Genomic DNA, 10,596 nt, shown 5'->3' with positions numbered 1-10,596 from the left:
AATTGTAAATTGCAGTTAATACCTCAAATCCATAAAGCTAAGTCATCTGTATATTGTGGTTTTCCCATCTCAGAGAAAATATCATTAATCATAATATTAAATAATGAAGGGCTACAAATACTGCCTTGTGGGATCTCATTCTCTATCTCATAGACACAGACATGCCGACCTTTACTTGGACAGTCCATACAAAAAAAAACTCAGAAAAATTATACAATGTCCCCCTTACTCCTAATTTAATCAAAAGTCCTTTCTTCCATATCATTTCCCTTTTCAGTCTCAAGAAATATTGCTATTACAACATCTTTATTTAATTGTGCTTTCCGAATATCATCTTCCAAACCTAAAACTGAATCTAATGTCATTTCACACTTCCAAAATCCACTCTAATAAAACACTTTATCACCACTCTTTCCAAAATATAACTCAAGCGCTTGATTACTATACATTCCATAAGTTTACATAAATGAGACTTTCACGATATAGGCCCTTAACTAGAAGGATCAAGTGGGGATCTGCCAGGTTTTCAGGCACTACTATTTCCATTTTCCATGAGGAAAGTAGATGCACAATTCAAATATTTAATATTTTACAAATGCGAATTATATACAATTACAATTTCAAATATCACTCTTTCCTGGAGACACCTGACCTGCATTATTAATAGACTTCTTAAATTCATACAAAGAAATCTCTCCATCAGTGATACTATCATTGCTGTAGCTGACTTCCAGCACATCAGGGTATTCACTGAAAAACATATCCCTCTATTGTTTAACTTCTTCACTTAAATTAATCTCATCAAATGACCCAGCCAGTAACACAACCTTCCCTGTTTCAGTAACAATCATTTTGCCCTCAATAATCAACACTGGAATATTATGATCCCCACAAATCCCATTTTCTAAATCATATCCCAAACAATTCCAAGTTTGATATCCCTTCATATAACCTCCAATAAATCACCTACTTCCTCACCACGGCCTTTGCCCTTTTATTGTTAATAATGTAACTCGGAGACTGATGCACCATCACATAAAAACTCACATTTCTCCCAATTTGCTTCCTGTCCCGTTATAAATCCAAATCCAAACTCATAAAGACTGGAAGACTGACTGACGTTCACATAAACTAATCACCTTCCGAGTTCCCATTTGAGCGACAGGCACTGCAGCCAATGACAGCAGGGGTCAGTGTTACGTCTGAGCTACGATAGGCTGGAGGAAATCGGCCCATGACCAGCCCCTCCTCTTCCGCTCCATCGCCATGGCGGAGATCAGCGAGTCGCTTCTGTCGGTGTCGCCGGCCTCGGCGCCCACAAGGACGGTTGTGATTCCCCTTCGCGCCTCGGTGGGTCTGTTTCGGGGACGTCTGTGGTGGCTGACGAAACATGCTTTGACAGGGAGCGAGCGAGGATCAATGACTACAACTCCCAGAAGGCCCCACTGATGACGTTGTGGTGTTGTTTCGGGGTAAGGTATCAAAGCAAAATGGAGGAAAATGTAATGCATTAAGTTTTCTGGACTGTGTCGTGCCTTCAATAAACAATTAAACTAAAAGAGAGATTCCAGCGAGAAATAGATAGAACACAGAACTATACAGCACAGTACAGGCCCTTCGGCCCACAATGTTGTGCTGACCCTTAAACTCTGCCTCCCTTAGCTTAAATTCCTCCATACATCTGTCTAGTAGTCTTCACTAGTGTATCTGCCTCCACCACTGACTCGAGCAGTGCATTCCACGCACCAACCACTCTCTGAGTATAAAATCTTCCTCTAATATCCCCCTTGAACTTCCCTCCCCTTACCTTAAAGCCATGTCCTCTTGTATTGAGCAGTGGTGCCCTGGGGAAGAGGCGCTGCCTGTCCACTCTATCTATTCCCCTTAATATCAACTATACCTCTATCATTTCTCCTCTCATCCTCCTTCTCTCCAGAGAGTAAAGCCTTAGCTCCCTTGATCTCTGATCATAATCCATACTCTCTAAACCAAGCAGCATTCTGGTAAATCTGCTCTGTACCCTTTCCAGTGCTTCCACATTCTTCTTATAGCGAGATGACCGGAACTGGACAGAGTACTCCCTGTGGCCCAACCAGAGTTTTATAGAGCTACATCATTACATCGCGACTCTTAAACTCTGTCCCTCAAGTTATGAAAGCTGACACCGCATAAGCTTTCGTAACTACTTTGTCTACCTGTGAGGCAACTTTCAGGGATCTGTGTACATGTAGCCCCAGATCCCTCTGCTCCGCTGCACTGCGAAGTATCCTGCCATTTACTTTGTACTCTGCCTTGGAGTTTGTCCTTCCAAAGTGTACCACCTCACACTTCTTTGGGTTGAACTCCATCTGCCAATTCTCAGCCCACTCCTGCATCCTTTCAATGTCTCTCTGCAATCTTAGACAATCCTCTTCATTATCCACAACACCACCAATCTTTGTGTCTTATGCAAACTTGCCAACCCATTCTCCTACCCCCACGTCCAGGTCGTTAATAAAAATCACAAAAAGTAGGGGTCCCAGAACTGACTCTTGTGGGATACCACTAGTCACAACCCTCCAATCCAAATGTACTCCCTCCACCAGAACTCTCTGCTTTCTGCAGGCAAGCCAATTCTGAATCCACCTGGTCAAACATCCCTGGTTCCCAAGCCTTCTGACTTTATGAATAAGCCCACCGCGTGTAACTTAATCAAATGCATTACTAAAATCCATGTAGATCACATCCACTGCACTACCCTCATCTATATGTCTGGTCACCTCTTAAAAGAACTCCTTCAGGCTTTTTAGACATGATCTGTCCTTCAGAAAGCCGTGCTGACTGTCACTGATCAGACCATGATTCTTTAAATGCCAATAAATCCTATCTTTCTGAATCTTTTCCAACAGCTTTCCCACCACAGATGTAAGGCTCAATGGTCTATAATTATCTGGACTATCCCTACTACCCTTTTTGAACAAGGGGACAACATTCGCCTCCCTCCAATACTCCGGTACAATTCCCGTGGACAATGGGGACATAATGATCTTCGCCAGAGGCTCAGCAATCTATTTCCTTGCCTCGTATGCAGAACTGGGAAGCGCAGATGGAGTTCAACACAGATGAAGAGGTTCATTTCTGCAGGTCAAATTTGAACACAGAATATAATATTAATGGTAAGACTATTGGCATTGTGGACGGTCAGAGAGATCTTGGGGTCCATGTCCATTCGACACTCAAAGCTGCTGTGGAGGTTGGCAGTGTTGTTAGGAAGGTGTCTGGTGTGATGGGCTTCATCAACCGTGGGATTGAGTTCAAGAGCTGTGAGGTGATGTTGAAGCTATATTTCTCCTAACCTGTACAAAAGTAATTGTACCCCAACGCGGCAGGGCTGTGGGCTTAGTTGGACCCCACTTGGGAGTCCTGTGTTCAGTTCTGGTGTCCTCACTACAGGAAGGATGTGGATACTACAGAGAGTGTAGAGTAGATTTACAAGGATGTTGCTCTTGGATTGGAGAGCATGCCTTATGAGAATAGATTGAGTGAACTTGGCCTTTCCTTCTTGGAGCGACGGAGGATGAGAGGTGACCTGATAGAGGTGTATAAGATGGTGAGAGGCTTTGACCATGTGGATAGCCAGAGGCATTTTCCAAGGCTTGAAGTGCCTAACACGTGGGGACGTAGTTTTAGCTGCTTAGAAGTCGGTACTGAGGGAATGTCAGGGGTAAGTTTCTTACACACAGAGTGCTGGGTGCGTGGAATGCACTGCCGGCAGCGATGGTGGAGGTGGATACAACAGTATATTTTAATAGACTCTTAGATAGCGTCATGGAGGTTAGAAACACAGAGGGCTATATGATTGGGAAATCCGAGGCAGTCTCTAGAGTAGGTTACATGGTCGGTACAACATTGTGGGCTGAAGAGCCTGTAATGTGCTGTAGATTTCTGTGTTCTGTGTCAAAGACAGGCAGAGGGATTAGTTTAAATGGACAGGAGGACAGCATGAAAAGGTTGGGCCGAAAGGCCTGTGTTAGTGCCGTAAGTGACGGGTTCTGTCCCAACCATCGACTCTAATCCCCTCAACAGATGCTGCCTGACATGATAACGTTCTTGAAACGTTGCATTCAGTTCCGCTTAGCATTCTGTACAAAGGATGTTTTGTGCTGGAAGAGTGCAGAGGAGATTCATCATGATTGAGGGGGCTTCTGTTCATAAGTCCATAAGGCATAGGAACAGAATTAGGCCATTCAGCCCATTGAGTCAGCCACCTTTCCATCATGGCTGATCCCAGATCGCACTCAATTCCAGATATCTGACCTCCCGCCATATCCTTTGATGCCCTGACCGATCAGGAAACGATCAACTTCCACCTTGAATATACCCACACACACGGCCTCCACCGCAGTCTGTGGCAGAGAATTCCACAGATCCAATACACCTTGGCTAATAAAAAAAATAAGCTGCTTACCTCTGTTTGAAAAGGTGGCCCCTCAACTTTGTGGCTGTGCCCCACCACAGGAAATACCTTCTCCACATCCACCTTATCCAGTCCTTTCAACATTCGGTAGATTTCATTGAGATTCCCCGCATTTTTCTGAGTTCCAGTGAGCACAGGGTCAAAGCTGCAAAGTCCTCCTCACATTTTAACCCCTTCATTCCCAAAATAATCCTTCTGAACCTCCTCTGGACTCTCTCCAATGACAACACATCCTGTCTGAGATGTGGGGCCCAACACTGTTGACACTTCTCCAAGTGTGGCCTGACTCATGTCTTATAAAGCCTCAGCATTATCTCGTTGCTGTTATATTCATGGGGCGAGATTGGACTGTGTCTACAGGGGGATCTTGGAATGCAAGTTCATAACTCCCAGACAGTGGTTCCATTGTCAGGCAGTTATGTTGCAGCTGTATAAATCTCTTGTTTAACCACATCTGGAGAATTGCATTCGAATGCAAGAATAATGTGGAGGTTTTGAATGGTGAGCCGAAGAGGCTTTACAGGATGTTGCCTGGATAAAGTGAGACCGGACAATCTCGGGGAATTTTCTCCGGAGTGGCAGAGGCTGAGGGAGGTCTGACAGACGTTTACAGGAATGTGAGAGACACAGACAGAGTGGAGAGACGGGATTTTTTCTCTAAGGAGGAAATGTCCAATGCCAGAGGGCATGAACTTCAGGAGAAAGGGGGAACACATCCTCATTGGACCTTTTTTCACTATTGAAGTATTTTGTAATTTAGTGCATTTTGTCTCTTTTCTCTGCATAGCTGCTGTTGAAAAACAAATTGAAAAGGCAATGATGTTAAAAACCTGACTCCGAATGTTTAAAGGAGATTTGCGTTTCGAGTTTTGCTTTTCATTCTCATAGTGGTGGGTGTCTGGAGTGAATTTCGGGTGGTGGTGGAGGCAGGTGCAAACGAGGCTATTAGGTACCACGTGGATGTGAGGAGAATGGAGGGATGTGTTCCTTGTGTAGTCAGAAGGGATTGGTTTTGTAAGGCATGAAGTGACAATTGGTTCAGAACAACACAGTGAGCAGAAGGGCCTGTTCAAGGACAAGTACAGCAAGCAGAGCAGGTAAACTGGATAAAGTGATCCCACTCAGAGAACAGACTGTGACGTCAGTGGATATATGCCGGCATCACAGTTCTCTCACCAAAGATACTTCACTGCTGGATAAAATGAAGTTTGTGATGTTTATAACCAATCGGGTGAATTGTACTGATCAGACATCTCATCCTACTGAGGAAATTAAAATTATTGTGAAAGCTGCAGAAAGGTATCTTGGTGTAACTGGTGTTTTGTGGGAAGCTGTAAATGAAGCTCTGAGTTGTGGGGGTTTCTGCATCCCAGTCTACTTGTGAAGATATGTAATGGGATTGAAATATTGAAGTGAAATGCAAGAAGCCTGATTTTACATGGCCAACACTTTCAGCAGTTTATTTCTGATTGGTCAGATTCTTCCGATGTTATATCTGTTCAGGAAACCTGCACATTTTAAGTTTTATTCCTGTGCAGGATTATATTGTCGTTTGGCTTGACAGGTTAGTTGGTAGAGGGGTGATGTCAGTTTTATAAGGAAAAGGGGCAGAGTATAGTGTTGTGAATGGGAATAGACTGCATCATGAACTTGTAGAAAATCTTGATTTTAACTTTCTGAATCACATTTGGAGGTTTGGCCATCTACTTTTCTCATGGAAAATGGTTGTAGTAGTTCCCATTCTAAAACCTGGATCTCCCCGTCTGATCCTCCTTCTTGTAGGCCAATATCATTAAAGTCTCATTTATGTAAACTTGTGGAATGTATGATAATCGAGTGTTTGAATTATATTTTCGATAAAAGAGGTAAATTCACGTTTTATCAGAGGGGAATTTGGAACGGTAGAATAAGACCATAAGACAAAGGAGCAGAAGTCGGTCATTCAGCCCATCGACTCTGCTCTGCCAATTCATCATGAGCTGATCCATTCTCCCATTTAGTCCCACTCCCCCGCCTTCTCACCATAACCGTTGATACCCTGGCTACTCAGATACCTAGCAATCTCTGCCTTAAATAACATTGGAATCAGTTTGGGTTTGGAAGATCATATTAGAAAAGTACAGTTAAATAAACATGTTGTAATAGCAATATTTTTGATATTGAAGAGGCAAATAATATTTATTGAAGGACGGACTTTTGATTAATTTTTGGAAATGCAATTGAGAGGGCTATTGTACAATTTTTCTGATTGTTTCTATTTGTACGTCTTGTAAAGGTATGGGTGGGCAAGTATGACATTAAATTCATTTTTATATTTGGAAGATGGTATTAGTAAAGCCAGTTAAATATAGATGTTGTAACAGTAGTATTTTTACTATTCAAAAGGGAAATAGTATTTATGGAAGGAAAGAATTTTTATGAAATTGTGGAAATGAGGATGGAGGGGCTATTATCTAACTTTGAGTTGTTTTAATTGAACATTTTGTGTCAGGTATGGGTGGGACAAGTTATGTGTTTTTCAGACAGGATTAATGGACCTGCACTTGATTGGAAATGATATGGTCAAACTCCTTAAAAGGTGTCAGTGGTGAGATTTCCAGGCATGTGGATGGATAATAAGCTGACATGGAAGCACCGGACAAAAATAATTGATAAATATAAAGAAACATTAAATACTCTTCGTTATCCCTGTGAGTATTCTTGGGTGTGACATGAAAATATTTGATGACCAATCTCATTTGTTTATTTGGATCTATTCTTGATTATAGTTGTGGTTTATAGATCAGCTTCAACTTTATTATGTTTGTGTGTGATACAAGCACAGGCTTTGAGACTGTGTTGTGGTGCAGTCAGGTCGTCCCCTGTTTCGGCTTTACTGATTGAAATTATGGAGTTTGAATTTAATCTTAACATATTGGATTAATTTAAGGGGGAAACATGAGTATGCTGTTAAAGGTGTGCTGGAGGACTTTTGGGAACTTCACAAGAAGAGTGTTTTTAGTTTTCGTTGCCTGGGTTCTGATCACATTGGAAATATGTGTTTGTTGGGTTATGCAAATCGTCCCACAGTTGTGTTCTCGGTAACCCCACCTTGTTTCTGTCAATGCCTTTATTTGATTATAAGATACTCAATTTAATGAAGTCTAACAATTCTGTTCTGCCTGAGAATTTGTTGGTTCAGTGTATATTAAGGAAATTATTGAGAAAGTTGAACCATTTTCCAGAGGATCAAAATATAATTTAACTGGGATTGTTGATGTTGCTGCGTTCTGCGTGAATTATTGGTAACAATAAAAAATGACCTACCAGCTATTTATCAGGTGCAACAGAATCGCTTGTCATCATTTCACGCTTACAGTGGGTGAGGAATTTTTTTGCTGCAAAGTTGTAATTCTTTCAGATTCCCTTTCGGTTTTCAAGAGTCTTAAAAAGGTCATTCTTGCAGCAGGTCAGATTTACTGCTGGAAACTCATCCAACATTGTTTCATATTCAAAGGTTTGAATTCGGGGTGTGCACTGATTTGGGGTGCATGAAGACACGGGTCCTGAGGAGTTGGTAGATCAGAGGGATCTGTGAACACAGGTTCATAATGACTTGAAAGTGGCGTCACAGGTAGACAGCATCAAAATGAGTGCTTTTGGCACATTGGACTTCATAAATCAAAGTATTGAGTACAGCAGATGGGATGTTATGTTGAAGTTGTATAAGTCGTTGGTCAAGCCTAATCTGGAGTATTGTGTGTAGTTTTTGTTACCTGCCTAAAGGAAAATTATCAACAAAATAGAGAGAGTGCAGAGAAATTTACGTTTGCTGGGACTTGAGGACTCGAGCTTTAGAAAAAGTTAAGGACTTTATTCCCTTTAGTGTTGGAAAATGCAGGCAGGATTTTTCATCTGAGGTTGGGTGAGATGGGAACTGGAGGTCGCAGTTTAAGGGTGAAATGTAAAATAATTATAAGGAATCTGAGTGGGATTTCCTTCACTCTGAAGGTGGTGAGCGTCGGGGAAGAGCTGCCAGTGGAAGTTATGGATTTCATTGTAGAAAAGTTTGGATCAGTACAGGGACGGGAGGGGTATTGAGGACCATGGTCCAGCTGCGGTTATGGGACTCCGCAGAATAACAATTCGGTATGGACTAAATGGGAAAAAGGGTTTGTTTGTTATAGTGCTCTCTGACTCCAAATAAAGTGTCGATGAAGGGGAATTGGTTGGGGCTGTTGTCGGGAAGCTTTCAGGATTTCCTGCTGGGGACAGATGTGAATTGATACTAGATATCCATGGTCAAGGTGTGGCGCGCGCTCTCTCTCTCTCTCTCTCTCTCTCTCTCTCTCTCTCTCTCTCTCTCTCTCTCTCTCTCCCTCTCTCCCTCTCTCCCTCTCTCTCTCTCTCCCCCTCTCTCTCTCCCCCTCTCTCTCTCCCCCTCTCTCCCCCCTCTCTCTCTCCCCCCTCTCTCTCCCCCCCCTCTCCCCCCTCTCTCTCCCCTCTCCCTCTCTCTCCCTCTCTCTCCCTCCCTCCCTCCCCCCATTGCCATTCACCCCGCTTCCAAAAAATTGCCCGTTTCTCCTCTTTACCTCAAACTCTCCTGCCCCCATTTTCACCCCTTCCCTCTCTTGCCACCTCTGCTTCCCCGTTCCCTCACCGTCACTTTCTCTCCATCTCATGTCTCCCAATCCCTCATCCTTTCTCTTCCTCCTCTCGCCTCACCTATTTCCCTCTTTTTCACACACTCTCTCTCCTCTCTTCATCCGTTCACTTCCCCACTGACACACCCTTGTTCTCCGCACATTCCTCCCTACTCTACCCACTCACTCAATCCCCTTCTTCTCTCCCTTATTGTCTCTTTCTCCCTTTCTACTCAATGCTTCCCCTGCCTCTCACCCTCACCACAATTCCTCCTTTACTGCAGCTCGTTTTCTGGGCCACCCTCCCGTCCCTACATCCCCCACCCGTACTGTGATGACGGTTGACTCGCACAGTGAATTGTCTGATGTTGTACAATTCTTCGTTGTTTGGACAGTGACAATGTTTTCTCGGAAGATGAAGGCTTGTAGTTTCCAGGAGAGGCCAGTTTGTTCCCTTTTTATGTGCTACAGAATAGGCCGGGTTAGGGAGTGTGGAGGAGAGAGGAGAGAGGAGAGAGGAGAGAGGAGAGAGAGAGAGAGAGAGAGAGAGAGAGAGAGAGAGAGAGAGAGAGAGAGAGAGAGAGAGAGAGAGAGAGAGAGAGAGAGAGAGACTAAATACCTACAGCCTCAATTTCTTACCCCTGTCCTCCTCTCTTCATCCGTTCTCATCCACACTGCCCAACTCTTTCCTCCACACATTCCTCCCTAATCTTCCCCCTTTTCTGTCGCCTTTTTCCCCGCCACCCACCCGTCCCCACATCCCGCACTTTGATGACGGTTGACACGCACAGTGAATTATAGATGTTGTGTAATTCTTCATAGTTTGGAAAGCAGCAATGTTCTCTCAGAGATGAAGGCTTGTGGTTTCCGGGAGAGGCCGGTCTGTTCCCTTTCTGTGCACTACAGAATAGGTGGGGGCACGGAGTGTGGAGTAGACGGGATAGCCATGTGTTCTCAGCAGCTACGCCGTCACGACAAAGACCGAGCGCTGTCTGTGACCTGGTCTCTGACACAAACACACACAGACACACAAAGAGACGGACAGACACATACAAGGACGCAAAGGAACACATAGAGATGCAAACAGACAGAAATTCTTTAAAAATGAATGCAGTTTGCTTTTTCAATGTTTTAAGATGGAGGCAACTATTCTGTGAACTGTTTGAAATGATTCTTTCTCTGGGATAATCTAATGTGCTTGTGGGGATATCAGCGGGTTTGCGGGTTCACATGGAAATACAACATTCTGTAAAGTTGTCTCCATTGATGCCCTTTATCTCATCAATCTTGATTTAATTATCAATCCAACAACCCCTTCGCTTTGGATGTGCTAGTTGAAATTTTAACAGCTTTTGTAACTGATCCGCTGTGTGCAGGGACCCATAAGAAGTGGAAATATAAACCAATACTCTGCTTATGAAATAATGTTTGATGAGTTTCCAACAGTAAATCTGTCCTACTGCAAGAACTACCTGTTTTAAGACTCATCAAAACCGAACAGGCATCTGAACAAATGAC

General features: G+C 43.4%; 1 protein-coding gene across 3 annotated transcripts in view; it reads left to right on the top strand.

The window, feature by feature from the left end:
• Positions 1–1,147: 1,147 nt before the first annotated feature.
• Positions 1,148–10,596, top strand: part of LOC132385796 (zinc-binding protein A33-like) — a 57,064-nt gene continuing 47,615 nt past the window's right edge. For 2 of the 3 annotated variants that reach the window (XR_009509290.1, XR_009509291.1), the window contains exons 1-2: positions 1,151–1,472; positions 2,889–3,155. The gene's annotated coding sequence lies outside the window, so the exon portion shown is untranslated. Of the gene's footprint in view, positions 1,473–2,888; positions 3,156–10,596 lie in introns of all 3 variants that reach the window. The other variant, XM_059958017.1, reaches the window with a different exon arrangement.

The sequence above is a fragment of the Hypanus sabinus genome (genome assembly GCF_030144855.1).
Source record: "Hypanus sabinus isolate sHypSab1 chromosome X2 unlocalized genomic scaffold, sHypSab1.hap1 SUPER_X2_unloc_22, whole genome shotgun sequence".
NCBI classification, from domain to species: domain Eukaryota; kingdom Metazoa; phylum Chordata; class Chondrichthyes; order Myliobatiformes; family Dasyatidae; genus Hypanus; species Hypanus sabinus.
Note: the sequence above shows the minus strand (reverse complement) of the source record. Positions and strands in the feature narration are given on the sequence as shown.